This window comes from Gymnogyps californianus, chromosome 7 (genome assembly GCF_018139145.2).
Source record: "Gymnogyps californianus isolate 813 chromosome 7, ASM1813914v2, whole genome shotgun sequence".
Classification (NCBI taxonomy): domain Eukaryota; kingdom Metazoa; phylum Chordata; class Aves; order Accipitriformes; family Cathartidae; genus Gymnogyps; species Gymnogyps californianus.
Window position 1 is genome coordinate 28,724,956 of NC_059477.1, and position 13,909 is coordinate 28,738,864.

Consider the following 13,909-nt stretch of genomic DNA (forward strand, 5'->3'; position numbering starts at 1 on the left):
CCCCAGCAGAGCAGTATGGCCGGGGTTCACAGAAGTGTGTCTAAGATTAGATTGTAGTTCATTGTCTGCAGCACTAAAATCATGCCTACCTAAGCTGTGTTCAGTGCCTACTATTTATCCTACCTGGAGCAAGATAACAAGAGGCTATGATATCTGTGCCTACTCTCTTGATCTTAAGTGATTGTTTCTCCCACTTTGTAGGAGGCTGTGAATATAAATATGGTTAAATATAGTTTTCCCCCTATTTCCTTATTGTTCCACAGAAGCTTGAATGCTATATCTGCTGCATTTAGTATTAGCTATCTTGCAGAGCTGGGTACAATGTATAACACTTTCTTTTGAAAATGAGACTTTTTTTTCCCTTCTATTTGTAGACTGCTGGTGAACAGATCGCCGTTTTCTCAAAGTTATTCAGTATGAGAATAATTAGGGACATTGAAGCATGAAGTTTGGGGGAAGAATGGAAAAGGAAGGATGATTCGCTGGCTGTATATAGCTTCTTTAGGGATGATGTTTACTGAGCACTGAGATTCAACATTCAAGCTGTTTGCATTGGATTCTCTGACTCTAAGGCTTTGTTTCTCCTGCTTGAATGGTAAGCAATCACGAATCAGCATAGTAGAGCTTTTTTAAAAAATAATTGCTCTCTACATTAAACCTGAAATATTCACTTACAATTGAATTTTTGAGTAAAAGTTTAAGCCCATACATGAATTTGTGAGAACTGGGTGATGTGACTTCTAGAGGTTTATGAATATATCTTAAGAAACTTATTTAAATGTTTGCTGAAAAATGTGCAGAACATATTTTTTCTGGGCTGATCCCCAGTTTATTCATTAAATAAATGTTTCTGTAATTTTCAGTTGCTGAGGAAACAAATCCAAAAACTAATCAGGAGTCAGTCTGCTATTAGTAGTATCAGTAATTAGATTTGTCAAATCTGTTTGAGAAGAGGTATGGGGCTGAGAGAGGCAGCCTGTGCCGCCTCCATAACCCTCACCTCCTTTCCCAAGTGAGGACTTAAACTCAGAGCTCCAGCATATGCCCACGGGCTTCTTTTGAAAACTGCTTTCAAAACTAACTAACTGGGGGAGGCTGGGGCAGAGTGTGAGACTGAGCCCTCAGCATATAGGGATGTGCTGCCATTTGGACTGCCTTAGGATACCTCAGTGCCTGTGGGCAGCGAGCCGAGGGGAAAGAGGACCTGCAGGGTACCAGAACCTCTCTAAAGGAGCAGCTGGATGTCACTCAGCATATCCTACATCTCTGGAACGACATTAAACATATTTTTATAGAATTACAGCATTGCTGAGGTTGGAAGGCACCTCTGGAGATTATCTAGTCCAACCCCCCTGCTAAAAGTAGGGACAACAAGGGCAGGTTGTCCACAGACGTGTCCAGTTGTTTTTCATCTTCTCCAGGGATGGAGACTCCACAACCTCTCTTTGCAACCTGTTCCAGTCCTTGGTCACCCTCACAGTAAAAAAGTTTTTCTATTGTATTTTGAGGTATTTGGATGCCAGGGCAGCCTGGAATATAAATCCTGTTATGTCTAACTTGAGTACTGTGGTCACTAGCCATGCTTCACTGACACGTCCAGGTCTTCCTTTGCCTGTGAACAGTCATAAGAGTGGGAAGTGCAGGCAGCTCTGTGCAGGGCTGGGAGCAATGTGCCAATGACAACCGAGATCTCAAATCAGTGTCCCTGTAGTTGCTGAAATCAGAGTATTATATTAAATTCCTGGTGGTCAGATTCGTATGATGGCTAAGATGATGTGACTTTAATTTACCTGATGCTCAGATTTCCTTGTGTCCCACCAGGGCATGGTATGGTTCCCAGTATATACTGTTACATTTAGAAATAGATGCCACCTATCCCATGTTACACACTGTTTCGGGGGGCAGGGAATCGTACCTGTCGCTTTCCTGCCTCCACAAGGAGGGCGGGAGCTGGGAAATCTCACCCAACCTTTATCCAAGGGAAAGAACATCAGCATCTTATACATAATTTCTAAAATTTGCTAGTGGCATAAACATGCATGAGGAATTCACAAGGCAGGTAGGAATTAGTTATGCTATAGGTAGACACCCTAGGGAAGAACACATTGATGGGGCCTTTTGCAAGGAAACAGAAAAAAAGCAAATAGCTTTCATGTTCAGTGCAGCAGCCCAAGGATGTAGCTGCATGAACTGGTTAATCTGAGGTAAACCGGGGTGTGAATGTAGAGCAAGTAATCCTGCAGTCACTGCCTGAGTGCTCGCTGTTCCCGGCAGTAAATGCAAAGATGCTCATTCTGTTTCTCACTGTGTGCAGAGCGGGCTTACGGCCAGCTAATGTGCTATACATCCACACCCAGGGTTGCCTCCAGTATTCACAGCCTGCATGATACATAAATAAATCAGTATGTCCATCTGACAAGCTTGTTTCAGGCTAGGAAACCTCTCAATAGAAAATCCGTATTTTGCCGAGGAAGTAGGAAAGGTCTTAGGCTTTTTAATAGCATCAGAAGTGACCTGCTGGGTTGGACCAAGCGTCTGTCCTGCCTGGGGCTGTCACTGAAGGGGTCAGGGAAACTGTGTGAGCCTGAGTGCTGTCTGCAGGCGGTTCTCCTCATGCTTCCCCTGCATCTGCAGTCACTGGATTAGCAATGTGAGAAGGCACATCCTTGCCTATTCCCTTCGGTATCTGTGGGGACCTGTTGACCATGATTTATTTTATCTGTTTTGAAGCTGCTGCTGCTTTCTGACTCCAGTCTCCTGTGGCAGCAAATTTTGTGGAGTTTTTTAATTTATTTTTTATTTTTTGTTTATACACAGTGTAGCTTTGGCCTCCCCTGAAGATCAACACTCTAGCCAATACCCACCTGATGTAATACCCCTTGGTACCTTTTCCAGCAAAGGAAGCCAGCCACCAGCTCCCTTCCACTCATTCTCTGGCTTTCTTTCATCTTTCCACAACAAGAGCAGCAACAAAACCACGGTTCACACAATGGCAGGTTAAGGAGGGTTGCAGCATCTCCTTCTGCTCCAAGATGGAGCTGCATGCCTGCTTAATGGAAGTAATTAAAAGCAGCACTGTCGCTGTGCTCTGAGAGTCATCTTCTTTTATCTTATGACCACTGGATACTCAGGAACTTACTGGTTGTCACAGCTAGAACAAAGCTACGGAAAAAAAAGTCTATACACATTCATTATTTGAGTCAAAATCTTACCATCTCTATACTAATTGCTATATATATAATTGTATATACCTAGTATATGGCTCTGCGTGACATAAGCTCAGCATAGGACAAAATATGATTCCATGATTCTAAACCCTTTAGGAAAGGGACCGTACATCTTTCTCTTTCTTCTACAGACAAAATGTGCCTTAAGTAATTAAGGACTTAAATGATGCAGCAGCCTGCTACAATCAATGGGAACTTCACCTTCTATTAACATCACATCAATCAAGTTTCATTAGCATGAGCAATCACAGAAAGAGAATTTCAAAGCCATGCATGTAGTGGTGGAAACAGGATTTTAAGCTAGCGCCCCATCAAAGAGACTGTGGAAACAGTGCCATGCGATTCCTCTGACCCTTTGAACAAAATGGTAGCTCAGATAGCTCATAATAATCCATAGGCTTAATATCTGAAGCAAAGAAATCAATGTAGAATTCTGAATAATGAATATGTTTGAGGAACTCTACCGTCCCCAGAGATGAGCAAAAATAAAAGGTAAAATTTATCAGACACACTATTGGGAATTCACTGAATTCTGTTCTGTGGGAAGTGATGTGGGCAGATATCTTGCCACTGCAGATCCACATAGCAACTTTCGTAGAAATAATTTAAACCTTCCAATTCCATTGCTATCATAAGAACTTTGCCATTTTGTACCAGCTGGAGTTGGTGAAATTTTGCTGCTTGCTAGTGCAAGCACTTGATCAGTCCCTTTGTAATTTTTACCGCAGCCACAAGCATCTTGGGTTCTTCAGAACAGGAATAAAAGGATTCTGACTTGCAGTTAAAACTAGATGATTATTTTTTCTTCCCTTGAGAAGAGCAGAGGAAAATGAGAATTTGGTTTCTGTTGACATTTCCCTGATTTTTTTTCATCATTTTTCTTTACAGAAATCTTAGGAAACAAAAAGTGTTCAATGAAAGTGGGTCTCTGTTAAAAAAAAAAGTTCTATAGAAGCAAAAAGATTCAAAAGACTATTTGTCCTCAAACAACCTGATTCTCGGATGTAGTCCATCCCCCTGAGAAAATTTCATTTTATTTGGCTGCGAGGGAAAGCAGGCTCTGGAACTCCCTTGTTGGCTCTTTCCACTTGGGATGTCGCTAATATGGTTCCCGTGAGATTTGCTGACCAGTTCTGCAGATATCTGAAATGTAGATTTGTTCTGAAAAAAGCAGATGTAGAGAATAAATTATGCTGTTCTGGTGTACCTCTTCTTTCTTTGCCCAGAGAAAGCTGCCTTTGAAAAGGCTGAAAATGGTGGGTGTTTTGTGTCGGCTGGCACCGAACAGTGTGATTCGTGACTTGAGGTTGTTAGGATGCTTCTCTGCAATCTCTTGGCCTGGGAGCCAGCTTGGAAACAGGGCTGGCAATCACAGAATATCTCTGTCCCATTTTTGCTCTCCACGTGGCTGGTACTCTTTCTTCCTGCTCTAGAGAAATCTCACTGCCCATATGTAAAACACGTAATTGATTTCTTTGACTTCATTTATTTACATTCTGACAAATCCTTTTTAATCAGACTATTTACTAAATTTGTTTTCTCCAGAAATAGTATGGCATTAACTTGTGACAAATGACATTTCAGCTTGTGACATCTCTCACTTAAATTAGTTTCAAGTGATTCTGAGTAAATTTGTGATTACATTAAGCATGGGTTTTAAAAGAATATTTTGCCATTCAGTATTTCACACAGTAATGAGGTGGAATTCCTTCCCATCTTACCTTCCTTTGGCAGTGTGCAATGAGCTCAGTGACTTCAAGGGCTAAACCATTAAGGTTTTGTAAAGAAGAGCTAGAAGATTTGAATCTCAGAGCATTAAGGAAAACAGATGATAGAAGCACGTCACAATAAATCCAGGTTCTTAAGGACCTGTTAAGGGGAGTGGGTGGGAAGTTCCTTAGTAATCTTGGTATATCTGACAGGTATCAAAGAGTAGTGTGCATCAGTGTATCACTCAAGTGCACTCCTGCTTTGAAGTCTTAATCTGTGGGGTTTTATGCATTAAGTTGTTTCATCTGTATGCTAGTAAATAATGTTTAAAAAGCATAAAAATTCAGCAGTTTAAGAGGCAAACGTTAAAAAAGAGAGAGAAATTGGTTAAGTAGGGGGTTTCCAAATGAAAATATTCGCTTTCAAAAGACTGAAGAGAGTAAGACGTCGACACATCTCCATTTCTCACCAGGTAGGCAGAAAGACAGACCCAAGAGAAGGCCACCATCTCTGATTTAGGTGTTGCTTATGACCCTTGTGTGGCCCCTGCCTGAGCCAGGACTAATCCTTGCCCTGAGGTCCAGAGAGGAGATTTTTTTGCCCTGCTCTTGGCAGTGGACATTGGTCTCTTCCCACCACGTGCAGAAACCCTGGTGGAGGGCCAGCCCCTGCGACTTCTTTCCATGAACAGTGTGGACAAGACCCCTGCAAAAACACTTGTGACAAAAAGTTGAGGCCAGCGCTTGACGTATGGTTTGTGCTGGGTGCCTCCCAGATAGAAAGATTGCCTGAGTGCGTTGTGACGGCAATGGGTTGGCAGCTTCCCCCGGCCCTCCAGGATGGGCTTGGTGGGCAATTTGAACGCGTTATTTTGTATCGGAAACTTGCATGCACTCCTACCACCGGCAGAAAGCTCTCAAACTGCCTACTATGTGAACAGGGAGCTTCATTTAGTGCAGTCACATGGAAATGACAGGTCTTTCCCATGCCCCTGGTACTGCAGCTATTCTACTGATTAAAAACTCAGCTAAGCTAAATATTATTCAAGATATTGATATTCTATTAAACTAGGTTTTAGCTGTGTGCTACTACATATATTGAGGCTTCTTAAAAAAAAAATTGTATTAAGGAGCAGCTGTAGTGTCTACCCCAAAATGTTGTAAAAGTTCTCAGATCCCAAGAGATTACGAGAAAACAGAGGAATCTGAGGGTACTTTTAATAGGAATAAAAGCCTAGTTTGATTTTTATGGATTTTTTAATAATTTCAAAGTATTCATTTTGCACTTAAGTCAGATTTTCTGTCTTTTCTGCAAAATCACAAAGAATAAAATGTACTTAAAAACAGTTAAAAAGCAAGAAATAGAAAATAAAGGCAGAAGTCTCAACTGTTTCAATGTTGTTGGACTTAAAACATCAAATATTTTGAAGTATGAGTTTTGAAAGCCAGAAATGCTATGCTGGTCTCTTTATTTGGAAAACAGAAATCCCATTGAATGATAGATATCTCACATCTTATGAAAAAAAAAAAAATAGCACTCATTCAAGAAAGAAATAATGAATATCAATTAACCATTATTATTCCATTTGCACGTGATTATTACTTTGTTTTTATTGAATAATTCTGTTTAACCTGAAAGAGCCTTAAAAATTAGTCACTATGTCAAATAACCACGTATAAGTACCAGGGAAAAATTAGGCTGTGGCAAAAAATACATGCTTTTGTTGTACTATGACTTCTGATTTCAGTTACCAGAAACCCTTGTTGCAGCCTTAATCTTTTGTTCTGATGAACTCATCTCTATATTTCTTTTAATGGTATAACGAAAAGGCGTATAATTTTAGACTTCAAAACTCTTTCTATACATTTCATTTTAGTTTGGTTTGCTTCTGTCTTTGTTTCTAAGTCACTGCCCTTGACAAGTAGTCAGTCTTCAATACAAGCTTTATGATTTATAGCTCACACAACTGGATCAAAAAAGCTTGTGAGGTTCAGGTTGTTATATCTGTTTTCTCCAGGACTACAGGATATAAATAAACATAGAAAATTTAGGCTGAATATGGTAATAAAAAGTAAGATATCTTGACTTCTGTATTTAGCTACTAAAAGGGGAAAAAGAACATTTAATATGTATGGAAATTTCAACTCTAAACTGGAAACTTTATTTATCGATCCCCTGATAGGCTTCTTAAGACTATTACAAGTGTGAACAAACAGAAATAATACTGAACTCAAATGCTATTCTGAAACTCATTTCAGGGGTGAGATCACTGATAAAAATGAAAATACTCTGGGTAGAAGGAGAACTTTACATATTGGAAGAATCTATAGCCTCCATTAGCTTTAAGGCTTGATCCGCTCTCCTCTTTGTTTTCCACATGAAACAGTTTTACGTGAAACAGTGGTTCTGCTGCTTTCTTGGGATTCATTTGTTACAGAAAGGCTGGATTCTGCCCTATTCCCCATGCTGGGTAGCTGTGTAACTGCTGCGTAGTGCCCTGATGGTAAATAGGATGGTACTGGTGAGTGATGAGGGATAATTTTATGACTGGAATGGTATATGTTTGCATGCATTTGTTTTAAGCAAAATAAATAAGCTGATTAGAAAAAGTCAATATAAAAGGATAATATCTGAGACACATCTACTGTTATTTCTTTGGGAAATATGTCCTATGGCCATAAGTACCATATTTCTGACACATCTTCTAAATACAGTTAGACCTAGAGAGTGATAACTATACAGCTGTTCCTCTCACATATAAACAAAGTTCAAATTAATTTCCATAGAGAGAGTTATAGAAGAGCCGAGAAATAAAAATGCACCAAAATTGTTAGAATTTTTTGGCAGTGAGAACAGATTAAAGAAATCTGAAATTTCAGTAACATTTTTTTAAATATGTATTTTTCATAGAGGAGTCCCAAGAAAAATTCTACTCTGAAAGAAAAAATTGAGATTTGTTTCTAGCTTGCTCCCTGCTAGCATGTCAGCTATAACTTTTGACCTCTTCAACTGTAGACCTCCCTAGCCTAGAAAATGTTGGCTGGATCCAGCAAACTGCTCTTTGGGGAGGCAATGAAGCTCACGTGCTGGCAAGAAAGTTAGCATAGGAAGGCAGCTGAACGAATGGCAGGAAGCTAGCCAAGCAGTCAATCAGCTTTTTGTAATTCTCATCTAAACTTCTGACAAACCTGATAGGTCTTGGCTGGCCATTCCCAGTCAGTGGAAACTATTCCATGTTCATGAAAATTTTCAATCCCTTGCAATGACTTTTAGATGACTCATGTTACAGTAGGAACCTTCAGGAAAGGGAGTGTTGGAAGGGGAAAAGTAAAGAAGAGGAGGGTATATTCCTGCATTAGCTGAATTTTCTATGCCATTTGCCTCCTAAATCACTGCTACTTTTTGTTGTAAATTTTCTCATCTCAAAGTGTTTGGAGGGTGTCTATGTGGTGGGAAATACGACTCTTCATAAACCAGGGAGAACTTTTACTTGTTGGTTGGATTCTGCTTTCTTCAAGGTGTCCAAATTGCAGATGAGCAGAGTTGTTTCCATTAAAAGTCTTTTAATCGTATGAGACTCAAAAAATGTTAGAAATAACAGATAAAGAAACAAAGGAGTCTGTGAGTGAAATACTAAAGAGTAAAAATACTGATCAAAAAGCTATGATTAAACATTTTTCTCACAAAATGTCTCTGTGGACAGAGTAGCTTTTTTACAGAAAGTGTTTCTCCAACACATTTAGATTTCAGTGTTTTCAGATCTCTTTGTTTTTAATAAAAATTATTTTTAAGAACTGACAGAAGTGGTAATCAGAGATTTTAAAACAAAATATTATTTGCCATTAGTAAAAGTGTTTTCAAGTTCATGACTTTTTAAACTGAAGAGCTATCAAGAAGAAACACCTTTAGATAATTCATTACATTTCATAGAATCATAGAATGGTTTGGGTTGGAAGGGACCTTAAAGATCATCTAGTTCCAACCCCTCTGCCATGGGCAAGGACACCTTGCACTACACCAGGCTGCTCAAAGCCCCATCCAACCTGGCCTTGAACACTCCCAGGGAGGGGGCATCCACAACCTCTCAGGGCAACCTGTCTCACCACCCTCACAGTGAAGAACTTCTTCCTTACATCTAGTCTAAATCTACCTTCTTTCAGTTTAAAGCCATTACCCCTTGTCCTATCACTACATGCCCTTGCAAAGAGTCCCTCTCCAGCTTTCTTGTAGGCCCCTTTTAGGTACTGGAAGGCTGCGATAAGGCCTCCCCAAAGCCTTCTCTTCTCCAGGCTGAACAACCCCAACTCTCTCAGCCTGTCTTCATAGGAAAGGTATTCCAGCCCTCTGATCATCTTCGTGGCCCTCCTCTGGACTCGCTCCAACAGGTCCATGTCCTTCTTATGTTGGGGGCCCAGAGTTGAACACAGTACTCCAGGTGGGAGCTCACAAGAGTAGAGCAGAGGGGGAGAATCACCTCCCTCAACTGCTGGTCATGCTTCTTTTGATGCAGCGCAGGATATGACTGGCTTTCTGGGCTGCAAATACACATTGCCAAGTCATGTTGAGCTTCTTGTCAACCAACACCCCCAAGTCCTTCTCCACAGGGCTGCTCTCAATCCACTCATTGCCCAGCCTGTATTTGTGCTTGGGATTGCCCCGACCCATGGGCAGAACCTTGCACTTGGCCTTGGTGAACTTCATGAGGTTCGCACGGGCCCACCTCTCAAGCCTGTTGAGGTCCCTCTGGATGGCATCCCTTCCCTCCAGCGTGTCGACTGCACCACACAGCTTAGTGTTGTCAGCAAACTTGCTGAGGGTGCGCTCAATCTTACTGTCCATGTTGCCAACAAAGATGTTAAACAGTGCCGGTCCCAATACCAACCCCTAAGGAATGCCACTCGTCACTGGTCTCCACTTGGACATCAAGCCATTTAGAGAGATTTCTATCTCTCTAAAAGAGGTTGAATTCACATTATTGATTTACTTTAAAAAGAAAACAAAAACAAAAAAGAAGCTCTTACATTCTCTCTAAACCTTTTACTTTTTAAACTTTCTAACTTCAAGGCTTTATTGTATAGCAGATTTATATCTGACATTTGGAGTAAATTTCAAGAGAGCTCAGAAGAACCTGAGCTCTGCAAGTCTGTGGTACCCTTTAAAGTCTAACAGCTGAGTCACTCTAGTCCAGATCTGCACTAAATAAAGCAGAGCTGGGTAATTTGATGTTCTTGGACTTCAGATTTGTGGGCTGTTATATCCAATCAGTATAATCATTACAGTGATATGCATAAAAAAATGCTGTTGCTTATTCTACAACACCATCTCTGCCACACTAACATAATAACAAATGTGGGGCTCCAATGATGTGGTGCAATTTGAATTACTTAATATGGTATGAATATACATAAACAAATACACTAAACTTTTTCCTACCTGAAAGAGATTACATTAAAATAGCAGTGTGCCAACCCATGCAAACCGTAAACCCACCAAGCAAGACACCAGCGTGTTTTATCAGTCCTGCCTCTTCCTATGAACCATGCAATATTTTGCGCCCCTTCCAAAATCCTCCACAGCCTTCATCTATTTATCCAGTGAGATCTCTCTGACTGGCCACGTGCACTCTTATCCAGAGTCTGTTCTCACATTTGACTGCAGTCAACATTTAACACAGGAACCAGAGAGACACCTCTATAGCAGCAAATCTATCCCATTATTGTTTTTATTTAAAGCTCTCCCTTATCCATTCCCACCTCTCATGCAGTTAGTGTTGGACTTATCCCAGTGCATCTGATGCTTTTTCTTTGGTATGACAATAGTCTCATAGTTTTTCATAGTTACCAAGCCAGTGTAGTTGGGACTGCGGGTATATAAGATTCCAGGTACGCAGTTGTTTTTTAATTCTTTTTCATTCAGCTGATTTGTGACTCTGCAGAATGAAAAGAATGATGCCTTGTTTGTCGACTTGTTTGTGCTTTAGAGAGAAAAAATGCTACAAGAGAATGAGGTTTGTTTGTGACTATCATCCTGGCCTCTCTCCCATTATTTTGACTGCATCATTCTTTGGAGAAATTGTTTCTGTTTATATATCTGTGTAACTATCCATCCATCTGCAAAACTAGCATTTAGGCAGAGGAAATATCGAACAAAAAGGTGTTTGGTTTTCTTATTTTGATTTTTCGTTTTGATTTTTTTGTTCAGCATCTCACCAGCTTTCCAAGAAAAAGATTATAGATCTCTGAGTTTGCTTGTTTGAGAGCAAAGGTGATCATTTTTCCACACTGCTATAATTCAGCTGAAAAGAATATTCCTGTATAGTAAGAACAACAATGTGCGTGCAATTTAGGGGGCAGCACAATAAAATATGGCAGAGCAAAGTGGAAGAACATCCCAATGACCTCATGCCAAACACTGTGTTACTGCATACCTCAGTTTCCCTAGCTACCCAAATGTAGTGTGTTGGTTTTCCCTTTTTGCAAATACCACTAATACCAAGGCTTAAAAACTTATAAATCTATGGTTTGGAAATCACTATGACAGAGCTGCATATTTTCTTGGACTTGAACCTTTCAAAAGCTGAATAATTGGTTCTTCTTGGTTACAAATTGTAGAAATAGAAAGAATGCTACTTTTTCATATTTTTAAATCATTCGTTTCGGCTCAGAAAACTTCTCTCCTGTTCACACTTGACCATCACATTATCTACCCTTCACCTGCAGATTTTTCTTTTTGTTCCTGTGGTAGTTGCAATACCCAGTGTACATGTGCATCTTTGATCACTGTTCAGCTGATATCTCAGTAAGCAGCAGAGAGGTAAGAAGCTTCCCTGTGCAGCAGATTGATCTTTTGTTGATTTGTTGGTTATTACATTGGCATGGTTTACAAAAGCACAAAAAGTTTTTAAAGATGACACAAATCAATTATTCCTTTTACAAACAGTGTAATGGGAGTGACTAGCTGTGACTTAAAAAAAACCCCAAAACCGATGCTAGAGGTGAAATAAGAAAGACTTGCTTTTAGCCTATCGTGATCATCTGTGGCTGGAAGCCTGTGTGTCTAATGGCAGAATATATGAGCAACAGGATGCTCATTCCAGCTGCTATTTGAGGTCGCATTTTCTTCTATCAAGACAAGTCAAACACAGATTACCAGCTGTCTGACACTCCCTTCACAAAGAATTGAATCCCCCAGTAATTACTTTTACTGTGACTTCTATGAGCCCCTTGTCAGGCCCAAAATTTGGATTAGAGTCACATTTATAAGAGCTAAAGAGCTTACCTGATATGTAGGACTTATGCTGGATGTGTTCATGGGGATTAACGGTGAAATGAAAATCCAGGTCCCACAGAAACAAGTAGAAAAACCGCCACTAATGTCATTAGAAGTTGGATTGGACTGTTAAAAAATTTCCTAAGTAAAAATAGGACATTTCTAGTCATGCCTACAAGGAAAAATATCTCTGGAAGTTTTCTCCCTGAAAAATGGTGATGATTTGGAGCTTTTGTTTTTCCTCTTTTCACACCCTGTATCTGATTTGTAGTTATCATGCACAGCCAGATATGAACCAGTTTTGAATATATGTGTTCCATATCACTATGTTATTTAGAAAGATACATTACTCTGTATTTATATTTAGGTCAAAGAGTTTTCTTACCATTTTGCAGTGAATGTAATACATAAAAGGATAATGTAGATGTGATAAATAGTGCAGTTTGAGGTGATTACAATGGGAAGAGGGGTTTGTATAAATGGCCAATATATTTCAAAAAGTCTTCATCTTTTGAAAGTGCAAAGATGACTAATGCCTTCACTTAGAATGAAAGAACTCTAGAAATAGAAAAGTTTCATTAGTACTTCTTCCCTAATCACTCACAACAACCATCAGCTGCCTACTGGGTGAGTGGGTGGAGGAAGTATTCTGAAAGCCCCTCAAAATCAATTAAAAGATTTTAATAAATTCAGTGGATGTTGAATCATCTGGAGTGAGCACTGAAGGGGGAATGGCAAATTTTCTGCAAAACTTAAACTTGCTTAGGAAAGTCCTAAAACAGGCATTACTCTCCAAAAGTGCTCAGATCTCTTTCACATTCAAATTTGCCTTGTTCCCACCTCGAAACTCTTAGAAGCAAAGCATTTAATACCTCGGTACAACAGTAATAGGGATAATACTTTTTTTCCTTATGCAAGCCATTCATCTGTAACTAGGTGTGCAGTGAGGACAAGAATGTCCAAAATGAGGAAAGATGAAAGAAATTTGAGATTTTCAGTTCAGAGAAAGAAAACGCATAGGAAGTTGCTGTGGTGTTCCTCAAATATGAAATAGGTCACTGAAAAGGCACAGAGAATAAACTGATTTCTAAGGATAGGTTGGGAAGCCATGGACTTGTACTGAATCAAGGTACATGCAGGTTAGACACTCAGAAAAGATTTCTAGTAGTGGGAATCAGGAAGCAGCAAGGGATTGCAAGGGACACCCAGGATCCAAAAAAGTTAGACAAGCATCTGTCAGAGGAGAGTTGCGTAGAGCCAGTCCTTCTCTTATGTTACCTCTCTTATCCTCAAAATGAAACTAGTTATATCCGTTGACTTGCAACATAGTGTTCTTTTGAGCATTAATTACCTACCACCTATCATCTCCTATACTCAGTGCCATGACTGCCTGTGTATTGCAGGTGATCCGAATCTTCGTTAACTCAAAGTAATCTTTACTTGTTTTCCTTTTTTTTTTTTAATCTGTGCACAAATCCCAAATCCTTTTTACTAAGTATTCACCCTGCAAATTTGGAAAACTAGTAATTTTGTAAAAGTAGTTTCGTGATCCTTGTCTTGCTGAGCTTACTAGCTTGTTGGTTCTGGATTTGGTCGTACTGCTGTTCAGTGCAGGCAGTTGACCTTATTTTTATAACTTTATTCCCAAAACAATTTTTCTTTTAAAATTCTAAAGTAATTTCCATTTAATTTCATACACATTA